Here is a 21,091-nt window from a genome sequence, read left to right on the forward strand (position 1 = left end):
TGCATCCCAGGAGTGATGGACTAGTGGCAAGACGGACTACAGGAGGTGCATTATAAGATAAGATAAGATAAGATAAACTTGTATTAATCTCCGTAGGGAAATTCAGATGTAATAGCAGTAAGGTAATAGGAATACGATAAGTACAACGCAGCTGGCGTATTTTAGATACAAGTTATTATGTTATTATGTGGAGGGGTCAGTCCTCGGTTGGGGAGCCTGATGGCTACTGGCACAAAGGACTGGTCAAGGCGCTTTGTGGTGTGCCGAGGAGGGATGATTCTGTGGCTGAACGTGATCCCCATCTGCACTAGCTTGTCATAGAGGGGATGGGAGGGGTTCTCCATGATAGCATCCAGCTTCCTCCTCGTCCTCTCCTCCGCAACCGCTTCCAGATTTTCCAGTTCAGCTCCTACCACGGAACCAGCCTTCCTCACCAGCTTGTTAAGTGTATTGGCATCCCTTGTGTTGATGTCATCCCCCCAACAAATCACACCAAAAAAGAGGACACTGGCTACTACAGACTGGTAGAACATCTGCAGCAGCCTATTGCACACTTTGAAAGACCTGAGTCGCCTCAGGAAGAACAGCTTCCTCTGCCCCTTCCTGTAGAGGGCCTCAAGTTGTCAGTCCAGTCCAGTTTATTGTTCATGTGAACACCCAGGAACTTGGAGGTGTCCACCGCCTCCACCGTCTTCCCCTCGGATGGTGATAGGATTTGGGGGCTCTTCTTGCTCCGCCGGTAGTCCACCACCAGCTCCTTGGTCTTCCGATGTTGAGCTGGAGCTGATTGGTGTCACAGCACCCTACAAAGCTCTCCACCAGAGCTCTGTACTCCGCCTCATTGTCGCCCGTAACGCAGCTGACGATGGAAGAGTCATCGGAGAACTTCTGTAGGTGGCACGTACTCGAATTGAAGTGGAAGTCGGAGGTGTAGAGGGTGAACAGGAAAGGTGACAGCACAGTTCCTTGGGGGGCGCCGGTGTTGCTCACCAGCACATCCGACAGGCTGCCCTGCAGGTCTGCTGGTGAGGTAGTCCGTGATCCAGGCCACCAGGCTATGGTCCACCTGCATCACAGAGAGTTTTTCAGCTAGTCGGGGTGGCTGGATGGTGTTGTAAGAAATGAAGGAAGTTTCTTTGTTTCTGATGCAGCAATCTTTATTCCAGTAAAGTGCAGTAACGAAGCACGTAGAACATACTCCGGATTCAGCGGTGTAGGTCTGAACAACAAGCATCTCCAATTCTAGCCATATATACTGTTTTAAGACACCTCCTAGTAATGTAAATGAGCTAGGCTTGTAATGCAAACAGGTCTGGCAATCTTTTGTTGTTCTGTATGATAATCTGGTTTCTCTGACTGAGATGGTTCTCAATGGCCTCCCCCATTCCCATACTATGATTAATTGCAGTCACTCACACCTCAGTTTGCTTCCTGACCCCAGGTGTCTGTGCAAATCCAGTGTGGGGACCTTTCCTTTGTGACCATGATAAGATAACCATTTGGGATATTCTGCTGGCCAACTTTTGGTGGTCACAGCAGCTGCTTGATCATGAATCTTACAGTGTTAAAGGCGCTGGAGAAGTCAAAGAACATGACTTTCACGGTGCTGCTCGGCCTCTCCAGGTGTGTGGCCAGGCAAGCTGTCCTGAGCATAAAAAAAGGGGTTTCTCCTAAACTAACGAGCCAAAGAATTTGGCTATATTCTGTAATTGCAAAGACTGCCAGACATTGTGTATAGGGTGTGGCTGATCAAATGGAATAGGGCGGTGGTGCGCCACCGAGACAGGCTTGCACCGGACGCAGAGACCGAGGCTTCACCTCCTATCCCCACTCCATCGCCCCCAAGTTACTGAGGATCCGCAGGGCTGTTCTCAACGACAGCAGCAGCTTCCACAACACTTGTGGGACTTTGTGCTGAGATGGTTCCCATCATGTTATGCGTTAGAATAGGGTGGATAACTGTGTTCTGTGTTCCAAGTTAGAATTTCATGTGTATCCCCCTAGATAACGATAGACCTGGAAGTCGGGGAACAGAGCTGGGACGAACGCGGGAGACGTAGGGTCAGGAACTGGTTGCTTCATGAAGATTAGTCATTTTACAACGAGGCCAGACAAGGAGGTGGGTGGCTGTGGCTGTGATAGGTAGAAAAGCAGACAACGAACGAGAGAGAGAGAGAAAGAGAGAAGTGGTAGAAAGGGAGTGAGGAGTTTATATAGTGGTGGAGGGAGTGACAGGTGCAGGTAATCAGGCAATCAGGAGATTGGGTAGGTGACTGAAGCTGGTGAGTTGAATCAGGGGGGGTGTGGCAGGTGCAGGGCTCAGTGCTGGCGTGACAAACATTGAATGACAAATATTTCAGATTATTTCATCTGTGTGCTCTGTGGTAATGCTGTGTGTGTGTGAGAGAGTTATCAAGCCCCAAGAGCCCTTGCGCCGTCAGTGTCTTTGTCTGTCGTTCCTGCCCCTCTGTCTCAGTGTTTCCTGGTGAATGTGCTTCAAAGTAAAAGAGGCCAACCAAAGCAAATTACTTTGTCATCTTCGAAGAACCCACCGAAACTACAATATGAACTTGTCTTGATAAGCCATCATTCACTTTGACACTAAGGACTGTCGACCTATACCATTCATTTCTGTCATTATACTTCACATGGATGCTATAAAAACAGTATGAGATACTTAAGTGTTGTGACAATAAAAAACAAACTCGTCAGCAGGGGGCACAGCTCTGTTCTTTTCTTTCTAACGCGATTTTCATCTGATTTTTATCTACTGTATCCTGTGACATTCACCCTGTTTCAGAGGTTCTGTGATATTCAGTCCGGTTCCTCCCATAGTATCTGTTTTGATGCCAATAGACTTTGGAACGGATTGGTCCCAGATGTGGGCTAGTACTGATCCAGAGTTAACTGTTATCAGAACAGCTTGTTCTTCTGTTCTCTGTATCAAGACGCCAACCCCGATATCTCCAATGATGTTTATTTTTGTTCAATTTCATACCAACCCTGTAAATGTTTAATCATAGCCAGCCAGTTAACGAAGGCACTACTTTGCCATGTTCTCACTTGCAATTATTACTTTATAAATCTTTTAAAAATTCTCTACTACTATACCCTGCTTACATCCCTATATTATATCTATTGACGTTTCTAACACAAGTATGCTGTTAATGCCAAACATGATTTCTATGTGAAATATCCTGAAATACTCAATCTATGCTCTTCCAGCACGACTACCTCTTTTCAACCAGTACTCCTCTGCAATATTCACTTGATTATCTTTTTATCTCATGTCAGTCATTCCACATGTCCTTTAGTACACATCTCTCTCTCCTACATTCATCTCAGCTTCATGTATCTTCATATGTGTTTACATATAAATGTATTTTTAGTAGTAGCACTTCAGACTCCAGTCCTGAATTAATTAGCTATTGAAATTGGATCTCTTTGTGAATCAATGCATCTTGTAGATTGCAGGCCATCCTTGAGTCTGTGAGTCCGTGAGAGGAGAACACTTAAACGGCCTCAGGCCTGGAGGATTTTAAATGAGATCACACACCTCCGCTGCCTGGGCTGGGTGGCTGTGATAGGTAGAAAAGCAGACAACGAACAAGAGAGAGAGAGAGAGAGAGAGAAGTGGTAGAAAGAGAGACTGACATGAGAGATAGATGGGAGATAGAAAGTGAGAGATAAGTGGAAGAGAGAAGTAGAGGGAGAGAGGGAGAGGAAGAATGGTGCCTGCATCAAGGTGAAAGTCAATTTAGCAAGCATTTCCCTTGACCCCTCTTGACCTCCGCCATCCCCACCTCACCACACACAGGCACACACACACACACTCCTCCGTATCTCTCATTGTTCCTCATTCTATTCCTCCTTTACACCTCCTGTCCTTGTGTTGCTAAGGCTTCTCTGCTGGGGCAATGTTTTTCTGTTCTTTGCTTGTAAAAAAAAAGGGCTCTTCATATGGAGGTCTACTGTGGCATCCTTTGGCAACAATTCCTCTGTCTGGAAAAGGGTTCTCTGTTCAATTTACTGCAAAGTTGTTTACCAAAGAAACCTCCTAACGATTTCATAAAGATCCTTCATTACAGTACTTTAAAAAGCCCTGTTATGTGTTCTTAACTTATGTGCAGAGAATTGACAGTGTTAGTAGCACGTTAAGGAACTGACCAAGCAGATTCTTCCTGTTTTTTTTATATGTGAAAGTGAAAAGGTCCAAACTATAATGATGTATTTATACGTCATTCAAGTGGTACCATTTTGTCATTGAGAAGAGAGTGGTTTTGACTGGTACTTAGCCTTGTCGCCAATCTGATCGGTGTGGTTGGTTAAAGCATATATTTTGGACTGATTCTCATTTCCCCTGAACATCACTGTTTCAAACCATTTCATGACAAGCACACATGTCACTGTCATGGTAGCCTGTTCATGGCACGATTTATGTGCATGAGTCACCTCTTTTCTGCCCAGCAGCATGGATGTTGCCCACTCACATTTAATAGAGTGCTGTAACATCTGAATGATTTTTCCTCAGTGCACATATGCAACAATATGAGCATTTGCAACAGCAAATTTAATATCACACCCACTATTGAGAGTGATGTTATGTACAACTGGAGGTGTTTCCATCTCTACTGGAGATGTTCACATTTGCACAGCTGTACCAAAGAGAGTACACCGTATTCTATGTAATAACATGTGTCATTCTCTCACTCAGTTTGTATAGTTATCGCACAGCGCTCTTGTGTGTGTGTATATATATATATTATATATATATACCATTTATAATTCTGTATATTATTTGTTATTTATTTTAATTTTTTATAATGTTTCTTAAACAATACATAGGTGACATAGCACAGTCTGCTCCCCATAGTCCTCCTGTTCTCCCATTTCCTAGATATTAGTAGTACCCTGCTTACACGAGAGAGCAGTTTGTGTGGGCAGTTCAGAGCTTGGTCCCAAGGATAATACTGACCTAATGGACCGCTAGTTCTAGGAAGCCAGAAGAGAGTTGAGGAAGTGTTGCAGGGTGATGATTTCTCTTTAAATGTAGGTTTTTTTTGTGTGATTTGTGTATTTTTTGTGTCTTGAGTTGCATCCAAGGCCAGTAATTCAATAAGAAAAGGACACTGCATGTGTTTTGCTGGCTTAACACATTTTTCAAAGAAAACCAGACACACATACACGTAGAGATACAGTTACACGCACAGGCACACTCACACACACACAGACACACGCATACATATACACTGGTACACACTCATGTACATGTACACGCACATACACACACACACACACACACATAGGCACACACTCCACCACAGTCAGCTCTGTCTGCGTTTCCCCTCCCCCTCTCTCCCTTATACTTCTCTCCCTTTTTGTCCCCCTCTCCCTCCCTTCCCTCCCTCTCTCACTTTCAGCCTGCGAGCTATTTCAGCCCTCGCCTGTGAGGAGTCTGCAAAGGGGAGGGGGTGGCAGGGGGGAGGGGAGGCGGGCTTTAGAGTTCAAGTGCATGTGTAAAAAAGGGGGGTTCTTGAATGAGACGAGGGAACGCAAGGGATAGAGAAAGCTAAGAGAAAGCGAGGGAAGCTGAAGGAAGGAAAAGAAGGAAGAGAGAAGCTACTGGAGGTATTAGCACAGGAATGAAAGGGAGGAGGGGGAGAGAAAAAAATGAATGTAAGAAAATGGCACACTGGGAGAGGCCGGGTGGAGGGATGTGTGTGTGTGTGTGTGTGTGTGTGTGTGTGTGTGTGTGTGCGCATGGGGGGGGGGGGGGGGGGGCAGTACTCTATCCCCCTCCCCTTCGCTCCGGAACACTCCTCTGTTCCTCACTGCTGCATACTCCTCCATGAGCGCCCCTGCCTCTCTCTCCCTCTCCCTCTCCCTCTGTCGGTCTCTCTTTCTCCTCTCTTTCCCCTCCCACCTCGCTACACACAGGCACACACATGCATGCACACACACACACACGCATGCAGCCTGACCCATTCCTTCTCTCTCTCTCGCTCTGTGTCTCTCTCCTCGCGCGCACCGACTAGCTTTTCTCTCAGAGATCTACATCGGGAACGGAGCTTTATGCTCCCTTCTTGTTTTCTCTTCTTCTATTACAACCCTCCTGGCATTTGTGAACTCTCTACTACTACTGCTGTTGCTGCTGCTGCACGGAAAAGACCCGACCTGCTTCAGTCTTCAGCTCCAGGGATCCCCCTCCAATCACAGGCCCCAGGATCTCGCCTGCCTGCCTGCCCGCATGCCTGTGTAGAAGCCATACATCTCTCCATTTTTTACTTTCTCTCTCTCCTTATTTTGTGCCCGCTTCTTTTCTTTGCCTCCCGTGCGCCATCTGAAGGGTATTCCCTCTGTCCCCGACGAGACTCTCTTTTCACGTGACGAGCCCCCCACGCTGGACGAGGAAGAGGAAGGAAGAGGAAGGACGGCCAAGGCAAGCATGCTTCGGGATAGACAGAGAAAGCGCAAGAGAGGGAGAGAGAGTGAGGGGGAGAATGAATAAGACTCAAAATGGACAGAGAGAGAAAGAGAGAGAGAAGAGAACAGAACATAGAGAAGGAGAGCTGAAGAAGGGGTAAATGAGGTGATGACTGAACCTTCAGGCGAGGAGGACTGAGACGAGGGGTCTAATCCCCTGCACCCCACGCTGGTACACTCTCATTCGCCTTTGTCCTATTCTCTGTGTGTGTCTGTTTCAGCCTACTTCTCATTGCTCTGTCTCTATCAGCGTCCTTTTTTCTGTTTTAAGTGCATTTCTGGGCTTCTATGCTTCTATGCTTCCTGAGCTCTTTGTACTACTTGTCCTCTGTCTTCTCTTGCTACACTTATGTGTTTGAGTCCTGAACTTTCCATTTTCTTTCCCCTAAATTCTCTCCCGCAGTCAGAGATCTCCACTTCTGTCCCGTTCTGTTTGTCCTCTCTCGCAGTCCATCTCACTCCCTCCTCCCTCCATATCTTTCTCTCTGTCTCTCTCTCTCTATCTCTGTCTAACTCTCTCTTGCTCGATTTATGTCTCACTCGCTTTCTCTCTCTCTGTCTCTCTCTCTCTCTCTCTCTCCCCCTCTCCTCTTCTGCATTCTCTTTATCTTTCTGCTGGTTCTCTCCTGTGTCTCACACAGAAAGATTACTCTTTCAGCTCGACAATGTTGTTTCCTTCCCCTGGTTCTGGAGGGGAGGGAGAGGGTTTTGCTCGCAGAACATCTCGCTTTCAGGGGCCCGGCAGTGGGGAGCTCATGGAGCACTGAATGAGATTTGGGGGGGGGGGGAGTGTGCGTGCGCACAGGGAAGGGCCTGCTGCAAATCGTAGCTTTGTGTCTCATCTATCGCTGTTTTGGGCCCGCGCTATTACACTTTTTTTTAACCCCCCCTCCCCACTCGTATGTGTTCTTAATGCAGTGGATTGGGAATGGGGGGGGGGGGGGGGGCGGCGGCGGGGAGTTTTGTGGATGACTGGTGCAATCAGTGCTAAGGTAGTAGCTGCAACTTTCTTTTCTTTAGTAAGCGTTAGTCCGCGCGTAAGTGTGAAAGTGTGCATGGATATTTTTGCACGTGTATGGCTCCGTGTGTGTGTATGCATGTTTGTATGTTTGTCTGTGTGAGTGTTTGTGCACGTATAGGTATGTATATGTGTCTGTATATATATATATATATATATATATATATGTGTGTGTGCGTGTGTATGCCCTAGTGTGTGTGAATGAAAGGGGAATCTGTAAGGGTCGTCCATTGTTTGCTCCTCCCATCTCTCCTCAACCCTCTCACATGACCTCCATCTCTTCATCCGGGAACCTCCGGAATTGTCCATCAGTCTGCTGGCCTGTCCGGCACACCACACAAAGGCCCTGATTGAGAGGGCATTCGTGGGATTCTCAGTGGGGGCTCGCGATGGACTCTGTGCGGTATTGCGATACAGAGACGCAGAGCGATGCCAGCACGTCGCTACTGATCCCGGGCCAGTCGTTTAGTCCCGTACGTGCTTGTTCACCTGCTGTCCAGGAGAAGGTAGGGGCACAGGGGGGTGGGGGTGGGGTGAGGGCGAGAGCAGAGCCTTGTGGCTCTGAGATATCGCTAGTTGCTGCCGCCGTCGCTGTCGTCATCGGATCCGTCGACACCTTTGGCGTTGCTTCAGAAATGACCTGACCCCGCCACTCCTGCTCTGACGATGTTTAATCCTCCCTCTCCCTCCCTCGTTCTCTCTCTCTCTCGCTCTCTTTCTGCGGCCCCCATCTCTCTCCCTTTCGCTCTCTCTGTCTGTATATCTTCTCCCTGTATTATCTAGCTTCAGTCCTGTGGGTGATTTATATAGTCGTCCCTTATCCATTCTGCTCTTGCAGTATCTCTTGCTTGCCTGCTTGTGTGCATTGCCTATCTGTGCCTGTGGTCATTGAGATACTATCCGCAGCTGTGAGATATGTTTGTGTGTGTGTGTGTGTGTCTATATATGTGTGTACGTGCACGTCTGTTGGGGCCCTCAGGGCATCATATATGTGTGAGCGAATGTGTGTGCGGCATGTGTTTCCAGTGTGGGCTTATGTATATCTGCATATGGAGATATTTAGATTAAGATTTTGTGTGAGGATTTTTGTGTTTGGGTTGGATAGTTTTTATTTCTAATGGATATGCTGCAGTACTTGGCTTGTTAGAAATTCATGTTAGAAAGATTTTTTATGTTTTGAAATATATGCATTTTTACTGCTATAGAATTGAATGTATATATGTATGTTAAAGGATAGCTGTATGATGCAAAGGTGTCTAAAAACATGTCCGTGCACATACAAGCAGAAGCTTGTACAAGCTAAAGATTTAAGATGCACTCAAAGTGTGTGTGTCTGCATGGTGTGTTTGAGCAAGAAAGAAAGATAGATAAATAGATAGATAGATAAAAAAAAGAAGGAAATAATGATGTGGGCAGGCATTGGTCAGTTTTCTGGGACACTTCTGTGTGTATATTTAGATGGGCAAACTATAGCTTGTCTCATGTTCAAAGGTCCGTAGTACTTTGAGTGTGCAATACCATGCCTTTAATTAGAACAGAATCCATTGAGTGCTCCATTCTAGTTCCCCATTGACTTCTTAATGCCGTTGAGTTGATGGCGAGAAGGATCCATATTTACTCTTGGAGGTTCCCAGTATTCGTTGGCATGGGCAGACGATATAAGGAATCTGTGCATCTGAGCATGCTGGGTAACGTATGGGCCGTGACCTTTCCCTAACCTCCCAGACGTCTCCATAGCAGCAGGGGGTGGTTGGAAGGGAGTGGAGGGAGTTAGTCTTTGATATTGGTACTTCATAAGAGGATAGTCTGGGTCTGCATGCAACACAGAGGCATGAGAGACCGCGGAGAGGGTTCTGCAGCAGAACGCTCTGAAGCCTCAGACAGCGGCGGAGAACGCGCCACTGTAGAACCCAGGGGAGAACATTCTGAGCATCTCTCTGGCCTTTGATTTAGAGATGAAGACGTGAGTGGAAGAGTGCGATGCCGTTCTTCTGAGCTTCTGGCCGTTATGAAATATTACTCATGCCGAATGGCTGTTACGTAATCTTACATAACCCTGGCAACAGCAGAGCAAAAGTCTGACGGCAGCATGTTTATATGTCACTCACATAAACACTTATTTACCCAGTTGCTTGTTTACTGCACTTCTTCAACACTTAATTCACAATTTACTGCCAGTGCCGGTGATATTTGCAGTGAGTTTTGTAGCCTTATTTACATACATCCACAACCTACTCGTCTCCCACTGCATCTCCATCTTTCTTTCTCTCTCTTTCTTTCTCTTTCCCTCTCTTTCCCTCTCTCTCTCCCTGTCTTGTGTTTGTCTATTTAGCTTTCATCCTTTATGGTCTTATACTCATACATATCTAATGCCAAGCATGGATAGTATGTTCTAGTTACAGTATATAGGTTGTACATAACTGTATCCTATCCCTATTCCCCTGTTTGCCCCCCACCCCCTACCCCTCCCCCAAAACCCCCTCCAACCATACACTGTCTGCTGTGTGTCTCATTCATAATAAATGATATTCAACCGCAGACTTAAGAAATTGGAATTGGATGGCCCTGCTTTGAAGATGAAATTAAAAATAGGGGAGTGGAAAGGCGAGATGAATCTCATCTGAAAATCACTGCGGGAGAGGAGCGCATCGTTAAAGAGGTGCCAGCTCCCCGCGATGGCCCACCATCCAGTCCTTTGAAATCGGTCCATCTCGCCATGAATCCCCCTGCCTGTCTTTACCAGGGGAGAACCTATAGAAAGAACTGCCATGTGAGAAGAAGTAAATGTACATTTGCCAGTGTTTCACTAATGAATGCTATGTTTTCTGATTTTTTTTTTCCTCAGGCAAATTCATCAGTTGGGCTGTTGCAATGAGCACATTCTGTCGGCACTCTTTACGGTAAGAACATATTATACTGAGTCCACAATGTCTTGTGTAAAAACTGCGAAACAGAATGTTCCACCAGCGCAGTGCAAGCATTTCAAACTTATACGAGGAGCTTTGCTCCAAAACATTAAATACATATGTTGTAATGGAGACACAATGTAGAAAGCCAGATAGGTCTAGCTTCTAGCTTTTTGACCTTGACAATTCAGTAAAATTCAGTAAAAAAGCCTTTGTGTGTTTGTCTGTGTGTGTGTCCGTGTTTGTTTCCATGAATATGTAGGCGCGTGTGGGTGTCTGTGACGGTGGCCACATATGTGTGGGAGTGGATTAAGTGTGTGTTTGTGTGTTTTACTGTGTCTGTGTGTTTTAGTTTGCGTGCATGGTCTTGATGTTACTGCAGACTGTGTGTAGTTGTAGTTTGTACCGCATGAGAGGCAGTCTGTGCTTACAAGAAAAACACATCATCAAAGACATGAAGAGTAGATCACAGAGAATGCCATGGCGAGGAAGGTGGATAAAAAGAAGGAATTAAAAAAAAAGACGGAGAAGGTCCAGACGCGAGAAAAGGAGAGAGAGAAACAAGGAGGTAGAGGAGGCAGAATCTTTTCCAACTGAAGAACAGAATGGGAGAAGGAGCTGTTAGTCTGTAATCGAAGGACGGACTTCCAACCCCAAATGAGGGACACAATTTAGGCATCTTTCTCATCACAGCCTCTGGAATGTAGATGCTGTCAACTCACACGCCGCAAATAGTCTACTCTGGGCTTCTGCCTTTCAGTTCGACCTGTGTTCCAGGTTTCTTTTCATGAATATACAAAAACATAAGTGTAGATAATGTATATGCCATAATAGTATATGCTTGCACGTATGTGTATTCATGTCTATACGTCTGTGTTTGATGATGAATGAAAGTGCTTCTTTTTTTTTAAATGCACTGTTTTTCAGACATTCTCAAAATCTGTGTTTTGTTTTTGTAGTAATATTTTCTGCAGCATTTTTAGAACTGTTAACAGATGCTCTCACAACATGATCTACCCAAGGAGGAATTCTACCCAACAGAAGTTGTCTAAACATTTTGATTGAGGGTTGGAGTAAAATTCGTAATAAATTCCAGGCAGCCAATCCGATTGAAGCGAGTGATAGGCAAGAAAATGAGCACAGGGAGAGAACGAACCCACAGAAAATAATCTTTGTTCTGTATATCAATTAGTTAACACAGTCGAAAAAAAGGCTTTTGTTGTGACAGGACATGCTGTGCTTTGAGTGTGTGTGTGTGTGTGTGTGTGTGTGTGTCAGACAAAGACAGAGAGAAAGAGATGAGAGGATATATCAAGAGAGATGGAACAACGAAAGAAATATAAAACCATGCTCTTGGTTTGTCCAATGGTGTGGACAACAAGGCAGTTCTGATCCTATCAAAAGAGGGCATCTCTCAAATTCCAAAGCTTGGGGAATTTATCAAAACTATAACACAATACATAATATAATACTACCAAGAGACCAAAATAGTGTTAATCGCCAAAAGAACAAAAGTCTTTTCCATGTCAACTGCTTAAACTTTAATGGGGCAATAAAGAACAAACGCAGGGTACCACAAGAGGCAGAGATGCAGGAATACTTCCCATTCTCGGCTAAGAGACGCCTCAGCAAGCTTCCAGTTTGACCCCTGTCCTACTGCTGGAGCTCTCAGCTTTGAAACAGTTGATTGGCCCAGGTGCACCTTGTTACTTCGTAAGCAGCCAATAAGGATAGGTGCCACCAGGCAACAGTGACAGGAGAGAGTGGGAGACAGAGACAGACAGACAGACCGAAAGACAGACAGACAGACAGACAGACCGAAAGACAGACAGACAGACAGAGAGAGACAGACAGACAGACAGACATACAGACAGACAGACAGACAGACAGACAGACAGACAGACAGACAGACAACAAAGCAATAGAGACTCAACACAAAAGCAAAAATGCAGTAAGGAGGAAGAGGAGAGAGAGTGCGAGTGTGTGTGTGTGTATGTGTGTGTGTGTGTGTGTGTGTGTGTGTGTGTGCATGCTGTTGGTGTGTGTCTGGCTCTTTGCCAGTGAAGGGTGTGTCCGCTGCATACACCACCAGAAAGCAGCTGCCATGATGGATACTGTAGGTCACCAGGAGGTGAACGAAAGTGGGTGAAAAAGGGACCAGAGGTTTGAGAGAGAGAGAGAGAGAGAGTGTGTGTGTGTGTGTGTTTGTGTGTGTGTGTGTGTGTGTGTGTGTGTGTGTGTGTGTGTGTGTGTGAAACCTGAAGGGTTTCTTAAGCACAGTTGACTGCTTGGCTGACCCCCTTGTACTGGGTGGGTGGGTAGAAGTCCAGCTCCATTGTGCATCAGTTCCAGTCCCCTTTGGCTCCCGTCCAGCAGTCCTCTAACCACTCGCCCCGCCCGCGTTCTCTCTCTCCTGCTTTCCTCCCCTCTCCATCTCTCCTTGGCTCCCCCTCGCTCAATCTAATATTGATCTGAATTCATTTGGCTCTTATTGATCTGCAACTCCACTCTCTGCCGCATTGAACCAACGCAAGGACACACGTGCCTAGATGCATGCATGCACACACACACACACACGCCGACCTATACAAACACACATAGGCAAATGCACAACCCTCATACCACTCACAATCAAGGCACTTAAAGTAGACACAGGACCAACAAACTTCGCTCTGTGTTCTAAAAATATAGTAAACGGATGCTCATGAACAGTCACACACACACACATTAAAGCATTATACAGGATGTTTAATTTTACCACTGCTTCATACAAAACCATGTACACAACAGCATTTTGACATTCTGACCATAAAATGCACCTAATGGGTTAGTTAAAATTGGCCGATTGTCTCAAGGATTCAATGAAAGACCTACTCTTATTCTTACTTTATTTCTCTTTCTCTCAGACATACACGTGCATACACATTCACACACAAACACACCTGAACACCCGACATACACATTCACACACAAACACACCTGAACACCCGACATACACATTCTCACACAAACACACCTGAACACCCAGATACACTGTCCTGGCCCTGTCACTGGGTTGAAATATGGCGTTATTAGAGGTGGTGGTCCCCTGCACCAAAGCAGGTGTAGAACAGAAATAACTGCCCATTGCGGAAGGATATGAATAACCATGATTATTATACGGATCAGAACAGAATGCTGCAGAAAGTTCCATTTAATTGAATGGACCATGCCAGTGTTCGGAGATCTGATATTCCTGATAATGACCGCTGAAATATAATGAATGGTCTCTGCTATTGGCAACAGGTTTTTGTGCTTTTGATTTACATCTTTCATATAATTTTGCAAGTACCGCGTTCACTTATCGTAGCGGAAATTAATTGTAACTTGGCGTGAGCAAGTAATACGTTGCTATGCAACTCCTGAAACTTTAAAGTTCTATTTGAATCAAGAACAAGAACAAAGTGGAAGCCATGAAACAATATTAAAATCATTAACAAAAAGATATTTTGGAGAAATGTATTTTATCCTTTGGCAAGTAGCCAAAAGCAGGGTAGCACAAAACTGCGAATCAGGGTCCTGATCGTCCTGTCGAGATGTATTTTTCAAGAATGACCGGCAGACTATACATTATCTCTAATATAATGTATGGATCCAGTTAGGAGTCAAACTTCATACTCACTAATAATGATGTAAGACTCACACACTCAGTCACTCACACACATACATCATACACATACACAAACACACTTCATGCACACCCACACACTAACATAGATATGCACACACATACGTCTACACACACACAGATTTTCACTTGTGCACACACATGTAACTTCTCTCTCTCCGAGATATACACACATTTACATACACACACATGCATACTCACAAGCATACACAGTGCACGTGATGTTGTTGTTTTCATCATTATAAATTCATCATTTATCGCGCTTGTCTTGCTGTATGTCCTAACCTGCTTTGTGTCTCTCCGTTGCGTGTGCCTGCGATCGTGTACCGCTCAGCTTGTGCGGCCCAGTGGTGTCATATTATCCTGAGAAGGGCCTTTGTTCTGGGGACCTCTGCCGCTGTACACCTGCTGATTCCTACAAGCATAGCATTTATCACAGATCAGAATGATCTACAGTGCAGTGCGTTAATGACAATTACCATGCAGCTAATAAAAAACGTTTATGACTATAAACGAACACAGAAAGCAAAGCGTTACATTGACATTTGTTCATTTAGCAGACACTTTTATCCAAAGCGACATAGACAGATCTACATTGTCATCAGTGCCTATGTGTGTTCCCTGAGAATCAAACCCATGGCCTTGGTGTTGGTAACACTTTGTTCTACCAGTCGCTCTACCAGATACACCACACCACCACGAAGCAGTCTACATCTGGTGTTCATCAACTCAGTTTTGGAAGAATTGTGAATGATTTTTTATTTTTTTAGATACATCATTGTCTGCATCTTCAAAGTATCTTAGAAAGCAGCAGTTCGTCCTGTGGAGGTTGTCGGTTAAGATGGAGCCTGAGTGGAATCCCGCCTCAGAGCTGCGTCCTTTGTGCTGCTGCTGGTGGCCCTCTCCACAGTTAGAGGAAACAAAAACAATCTCAGCTGATGGGATAATAAGTTAATTAAAAGACTGGTTTATGTACCGATATTGATCTCATCTACATTTAATTCCGTCTCTCTTTCCTTACTTCCTTTCCTCTCACTCTTTCTCTCTGTCTCTCTCTCTGTACGACCCCCTTCTGTCTCTCTGTTAATTTTAGGAGTCTATGGTCCACCATGAGCACTAGGAAGTTCGGTACTCTCACATTTATTCTTCATGACCTCTGAAGGTGAGGTAAGACACTTTGTTTTCTATTTCAGTCTACCTTCATATGTTCCATCATCCCATCCCCCTTTTCACCCCCCCCTCTCTCTCTCTCTCCCTCTCTCTCTCTCTCTCTCTCTCTCTCTCTTTCTCTTTCTCTCTGTAAATCTCCATCACTCACTCCATGCCTCAACCTGTGCTGTCCGGCTATTCTGATGTTTTGCCTTTGATAGGAGAACTGGTATAGCAAGTGCTGCCTGGTCTGTTTGTAGATGTGTTTCAATTTGCGGAGTGTTATGCATATGTTTGGTTATGTATTTGGTAGTGTTTGAACATGTGGATATGAGGATGATTACAGAGATGTGAAGAGATTTGTGTGTGTGGTGTTTGTGTGTGTGTGTGTGTGTGTGTGTGTGTGTGTGTGTGTGTGTGTGTGTGTGTGTGTGTGTGTGTGTGTGTGTGTGTGTGTGTGTGCATGTGTGTGTGTGTACCTGTGTGTGAGTAGACCAGAGGGGTTGGCATCTGTGTTGCTGGCACACAAGTCCAGGGGTTCCACAGGAAAACTGTGGCCTGCTCTACTTCTCAGATTAGAGGCTCTCTAGGGGTTTCTGTTCACTGCAGTGCATCTGAACTCGATAGCACTCTGCACATGCACACACACACATACACATTCACAAACATACACACACACCTTCACTTTCACACTATCATTCTCTCTTACACACACACACACACACACACACACACACACACACACACACTCACAAACACACTGTGTATTTACTGTGTGTATTTACTCACACTCACACAGTCACACTTACCTACACATTAGTACACATACACAAACTCACACTCTAACACACTGTCACACTTCTACACGCTCAGACATACATGTTGTGAGACTCACACGCACACACATACAAACACACACAGCTGGCACAGCACCCAGGAGCCACTGAAAACAGTGCCCTAGCAACTGCTGGGCATATCGCCAAGCCAGCTAGGTTGCCAGGTTGCCAGGCAGCATGTTCCCATGGTAACACCCTATTTGCTTCTTTTGTAAATAAGGTTGAAATGGGGGGAGGCGGAGTTTGGGGACAGCTATAGATAGTCTCGATGGGTCTCCAGAACTCTCAGAATTTGAAGTGTTGGAATGGGGTTCCGTCTCCAACTCTAGAGTTCAAAGAGTGAGTCAAAGTTTCAAGAGAAGGGCCTAGGCCTCAGTCTATGTGCTGTTCGTTTGGGTGGGGTCAGTCTTATTAACCGAGACACCATAAGAATCTACTGAAAAATGGTTCCTGGCAAAATCTGGCAGTTAGTCAAGGCCGTGTCAGAAAGTAGGATTTGTTGTTGGAAGCGATTTCCCTCATTACCAGGGAGGTGGGGGGACAGGCTGAACGGATTGTCCGACCTTTATGCCTGTCTGTCTGGAGAGCTACACCAGACTGGCACGCCATACTGGCACACACACACACACACACACACACACACACACAAATGCTGGCAGAGAGCTGGCATTGGCACAACCATGCCGCAGTCAGTCGTGATTGGACTGCGAATGAGAGAGGATATTAGAGGAGGGGTGGAGCCGAACTCGGGTGGAAGGAGAGGAAGGGAAAGACAGTGCCATGGTGAAGGCTCTGTCAAGAGACAGTCCCAAAGAAACAGAATTAACAACACGAAATAAAGAAAGGGAAAAGACAATTCGGAGATAAAGAATGTTGAGGTGGGGAGAGAATGATGGAGAGAGAGAGAGAACAATGAAGGGGGCAGCGAAACAGCAGACACAGACAAGATGAACGAAGGTGAAAAAAGAGGTTGGTATTTGGGTACCATCCAAAAGAGGGAGAAAGGTTGGGGGGGAGAGAGGGGGACCCAAGGCACTTCTCTGATTGCTATGGTAACGTTTCAAAAGCCTTTCTGCTCAATGTGGTGAGTGACCGGTTAGCAAAGAATCAGAACAGATTCAAGAATCAATCAGGACAGAGTTAGCGCAGTGGATGAGTAGGCGCCGCCAAAGGTTTTCGGAGCATTTAGTGGGTTTGCGTTGCTGTGGGATTATAGCAAAGCTGAGGGACTGAAATGGTATTGAGGTGAGGGCTTAGCATGGGTAAACGTTTAGCACAAGCAGGGGTTAGCATCTCTGAAGGGTTAGCTTAGCTGGAGTGTCGCAAAGCTAACGGTTTGTCACAAGAGGGTCGTAGCAAAGCGAAAAAAAGGTGTAACGCGGCATGTGGGTTAGCCAAATCATCCACCCAGCCAGAAAGGGAACATCTGTTTCTGCCTGCAGCTTAGACTCGAGGGCACTAAATCTTCACATCGTCAGCAATATTTGCAGACAGAAGAGTATGTAGGGATAGCAGGCTGAGCCCAAACCAGCCTAACAACTCTGCACTTAGCATTCCATGGGAAGTAACTATTTTACTATTTCAGGTACTCTTTTTCTCTAATTTTGATTTCTTTCATTCATTCTTGATTAATGGCTAGCTCATCAAAGGCACACAAGACTAGCAAAATGATCAAGTTTCTGAATTAAACAGGCTGTCAAATTATTTCCAAATATAGAAGCTTTCTCTGTCAGAGGAACAGAGAAAACATTTCCTTGGGATGACTTTTTATTGAAATAGGCCAGACACAATACACACAAACTAGCACAAAAGGTCCTTTTAAGAGGCTAGGACACCAGAAGGAGACAGTACTTAGCATGAGGCCAACTGGCAGATGCCATGTCTGCAATATGCCACCAGGGGGATTTTTTTTATCATGCGTCTAGACAGTCCTCCATTGAGAGACAACAGAGCTCTTCCCCATTGTTTAAGAGTGCTGTCAAGATGTTTATTTATTTAGTCACAGTATTTACTGTATTTCTTTTAGCTAGTCGTAATTTAACCAATGATGACTGCTTGAATTTGAAATTGAGCCAACCAAGTACCAACGTGTGGAACTGCCTCATGACGAGATAATCACAGACTTAATCACAGACTTAAATGTCAGCATCATATCGCTAAAAAGTCATGAAGGTCTTGATGTACGAGTTGGCATGTGGCAATATTCATTTGTTCATTCATGTCCATGTCCTTTGAATCTCATTTGTGTCTCTTCCTGAAATGTGAGCTACTATAAGTGTGTCTTATCCAGCATTGCAAATTTGGACTAAGTCTGCAGCTACATGCAGCCACATGTCTTTTACATACAATCACAGTATCTGACCTGTGTATATATTTTATGATATCTTTGTGGTTTAAGGTGTGAAGGTAACTGTCACAAATTCACAGTGAACACACTACATTGCTATATACACAGAGTGACTTTCAGAGGCTTACGTTATGTTACATGAAGACCAATGGAGAGTGAAGTGAGGGCAAACCATTTTTAATTGATCTTGTCGTCCTTTTGATGGTCTGCGGTACTGAGAGCGAGGGAGCCCTGCTGGTCCTACTAACAGTGTGCTCTGCAGTGTGAGGTAGTTGGTTGTATGGTTTCGCATCATAAACAGCCTGGAGTTAACTGTACAACCTTCTAGCTTTCCCTGCGGGTGTCACCAGAACTTCATCACAAGCAGGAAGCCACGGGCCAGGTGAGTACCGGGTAGTACACAGTGAGGGCTCATATAGGTCAGGGTTTTTCAGTCACGCACAAGGAATTAGCAAAGCTGAAGTCTCTACACCTTCACCTCAACCTATCAGAGGTCCTCATCTGAACAAATGTGAAAAATGAAACATTTGATTTGATTTTGTTTTCCACCACAGGCAACTGGCTTTCTAATATGACACAAGTAAAAGCTGTGCTTGGCCTCTGAAGAGGATTTCAGTGTTTCAGTCCTTGGAACACTTTATTAATGTCAAAGTTGGAGGGCATAGTAGAAGCTTTTTTGAATGCATTTTGAATGAAAAGCACCAGTTGAAAATGAACTCAAGGCTAACGTTTTTGTAATGGTGAAATGTCTATTGCTGAAATGTAAGTTGACTGACCTAGGGATCAATTTTATGTTTTTGTGAAGATGTTTCCTTAACATGATGAAAAGATGCATTGGTATTCACCAGGGCTTTTTATCAAATACATCACATAGTTCATACCACATGTATAAGTCATTATTATCCACACATATATGGAAAAAGGCTGTTTTCACTGTTGGTGTGCCATTGTCGCCAGCGTCCACCACCATGCTTTTAACCGGCATCCAAAGAGACAGGGTTTGTTTTGTAATGTTTTTTATATGGTCATATGGTCTGTTAATTGGTCGGCCTGGGACTTCTCATGACCTCTAAATCTTAATTGTAATCTGCCTAATGTTAAATTAATGGATAGCTGGATAGATGGTGGCTGGATGGGAAACTCTCTTCTCATTCTACACCCATGTTTATTTTACACTGGTTTCTATAACAGCATGACCTGCCATTATGGCTTTGAGTGCGATGCATTTCATATGTCTTGGTGTCACTGCCACTTAATTCCACTCTCACACATTCTGGTGAATTTGAATCGGAAGATCTCCATTCCACATTTACATTAGAGAGGCCCATTACGCAGACGTGGCCTCCCAGACAATTAGCAGCTTCTTCAGAAGCCCTGCTGCTTTTCAGAGCAGGAGAAAGCGCAGACATGTTCTCTTCAAAGGAGTGGGTTGATGGGTCAAGGCCATCCGAGAGCTTTGGGAATGCAAAAATCCACAGCTCGCCCTGTGTTTATGCAATTAGATATCAAAAGCTGCATGGGGCCATTAGCCAGAGGGCATAGCACAAGTCCACCAACACATTGGGTGCTGGCTTCATGCCACGGGCATAGGGCAAGGGCATCATTATTTGAATACTCGCACAGAACATTGCATACAACAAACATTGCAGCCTTTTCCTGAAGGGAATTATTTTACTTGATGTGACCCATAAAAAACGTCCTTGTGTATTTGTTGGTATACTTTATTTTTACATTTGAAAATCTATAACAGGCAGATACTGTTTTAAAATGATTATACATGATCCTATGTCTCTTTTTTAGCATAGAATGTGTTAAGCATCAGGATGAAATCCCGCCAGCATCACTTTCAGGGCAGCAGCATGTGACTCATGATACAATGATGGGAATTTATGATGCACAGTTCTGCAACATTACTAAGAAACACATCAGATCACACTGTCGTTAAAAAGACATTTCACAAACAACAAAAATCTGTTACTGATTTGCATTTTCCTCCCTGATGATTTTTGACAATAGTGTTACAACCTAAATGTTAAAGCTTGAAGGTGTCAGTCTCAGCACTCACAAGAGGGGATTTGCCTGGAGCTGACTGTATCAGCACAGCATATTAGCAGGAGGACATAGGCACAGGCCATCAGCATAAGGGCACAGCTCCAGGGGAACAGCATCAAGGCATCAGTATTTAGGTACAGAATCAGCACTACATCACTGTATATTTAGCATAAATAATGCTATATGCTATATGTATACACACACACACACACACACATATATATATATATATATAATGCTAATGTATATGTTATATATAGCACTGGCATAGCACATCAGCATTGGGGTAAAACATTGACGGAAGAACAGAGCATCAAGCTGTCATTGGACAACTGTTACAAAAATAGAACATTTCGAACCATCTCAACAACCACAAAAAAAGAAAGAAGGAGAAGCTAACAGTGATTAATGGGGGGAGAGAACACCTAATCCGTCTTTTTATTCACCTCCCTTTTTTCATTTTGGTCACCTTTTGTGTTGTGGGGCCGTAAGTCGCATAGCTGGCATGGGGACTTCAAACAGTTCACTCTGGGCGCGTTGTCTTGGTTGCAATCGCCGTGCAGTCTGGCATGTGTGTGGCCGCTGTCATATCGACGAGATAGAGAGCCATGAGTGTGTGCGTGTGTGTGTGTG

General features: G+C 44.8%; 1 long non-coding RNA gene across 1 annotated transcript in view; it reads left to right on the top strand.

Annotated features, from left to right (window-relative positions):
• The first annotated feature begins 5,808 nt into the window (after positions 1-5,808).
• Positions 5,809-21,091, top strand: part of LOC116224976 — a 21,002-nt gene continuing 5,719 nt past the window's right edge. The window contains exons 1-3 of the long non-coding RNA XR_004165836.2: positions 5,809-6,655; positions 10,347-10,401; positions 15,168-15,236. This is a non-coding gene — a long non-coding RNA (uncharacterized LOC116224976). The remainder of the gene's footprint in view (positions 6,656-10,346; positions 10,402-15,167; positions 15,237-21,091) is intronic.

This window comes from Clupea harengus, chromosome 19 (assembly GCF_900700415.2).
Source record: "Clupea harengus chromosome 19, Ch_v2.0.2, whole genome shotgun sequence".
In the NCBI taxonomy this organism is placed as follows: domain Eukaryota; kingdom Metazoa; phylum Chordata; class Actinopteri; order Clupeiformes; family Clupeidae; genus Clupea; species Clupea harengus.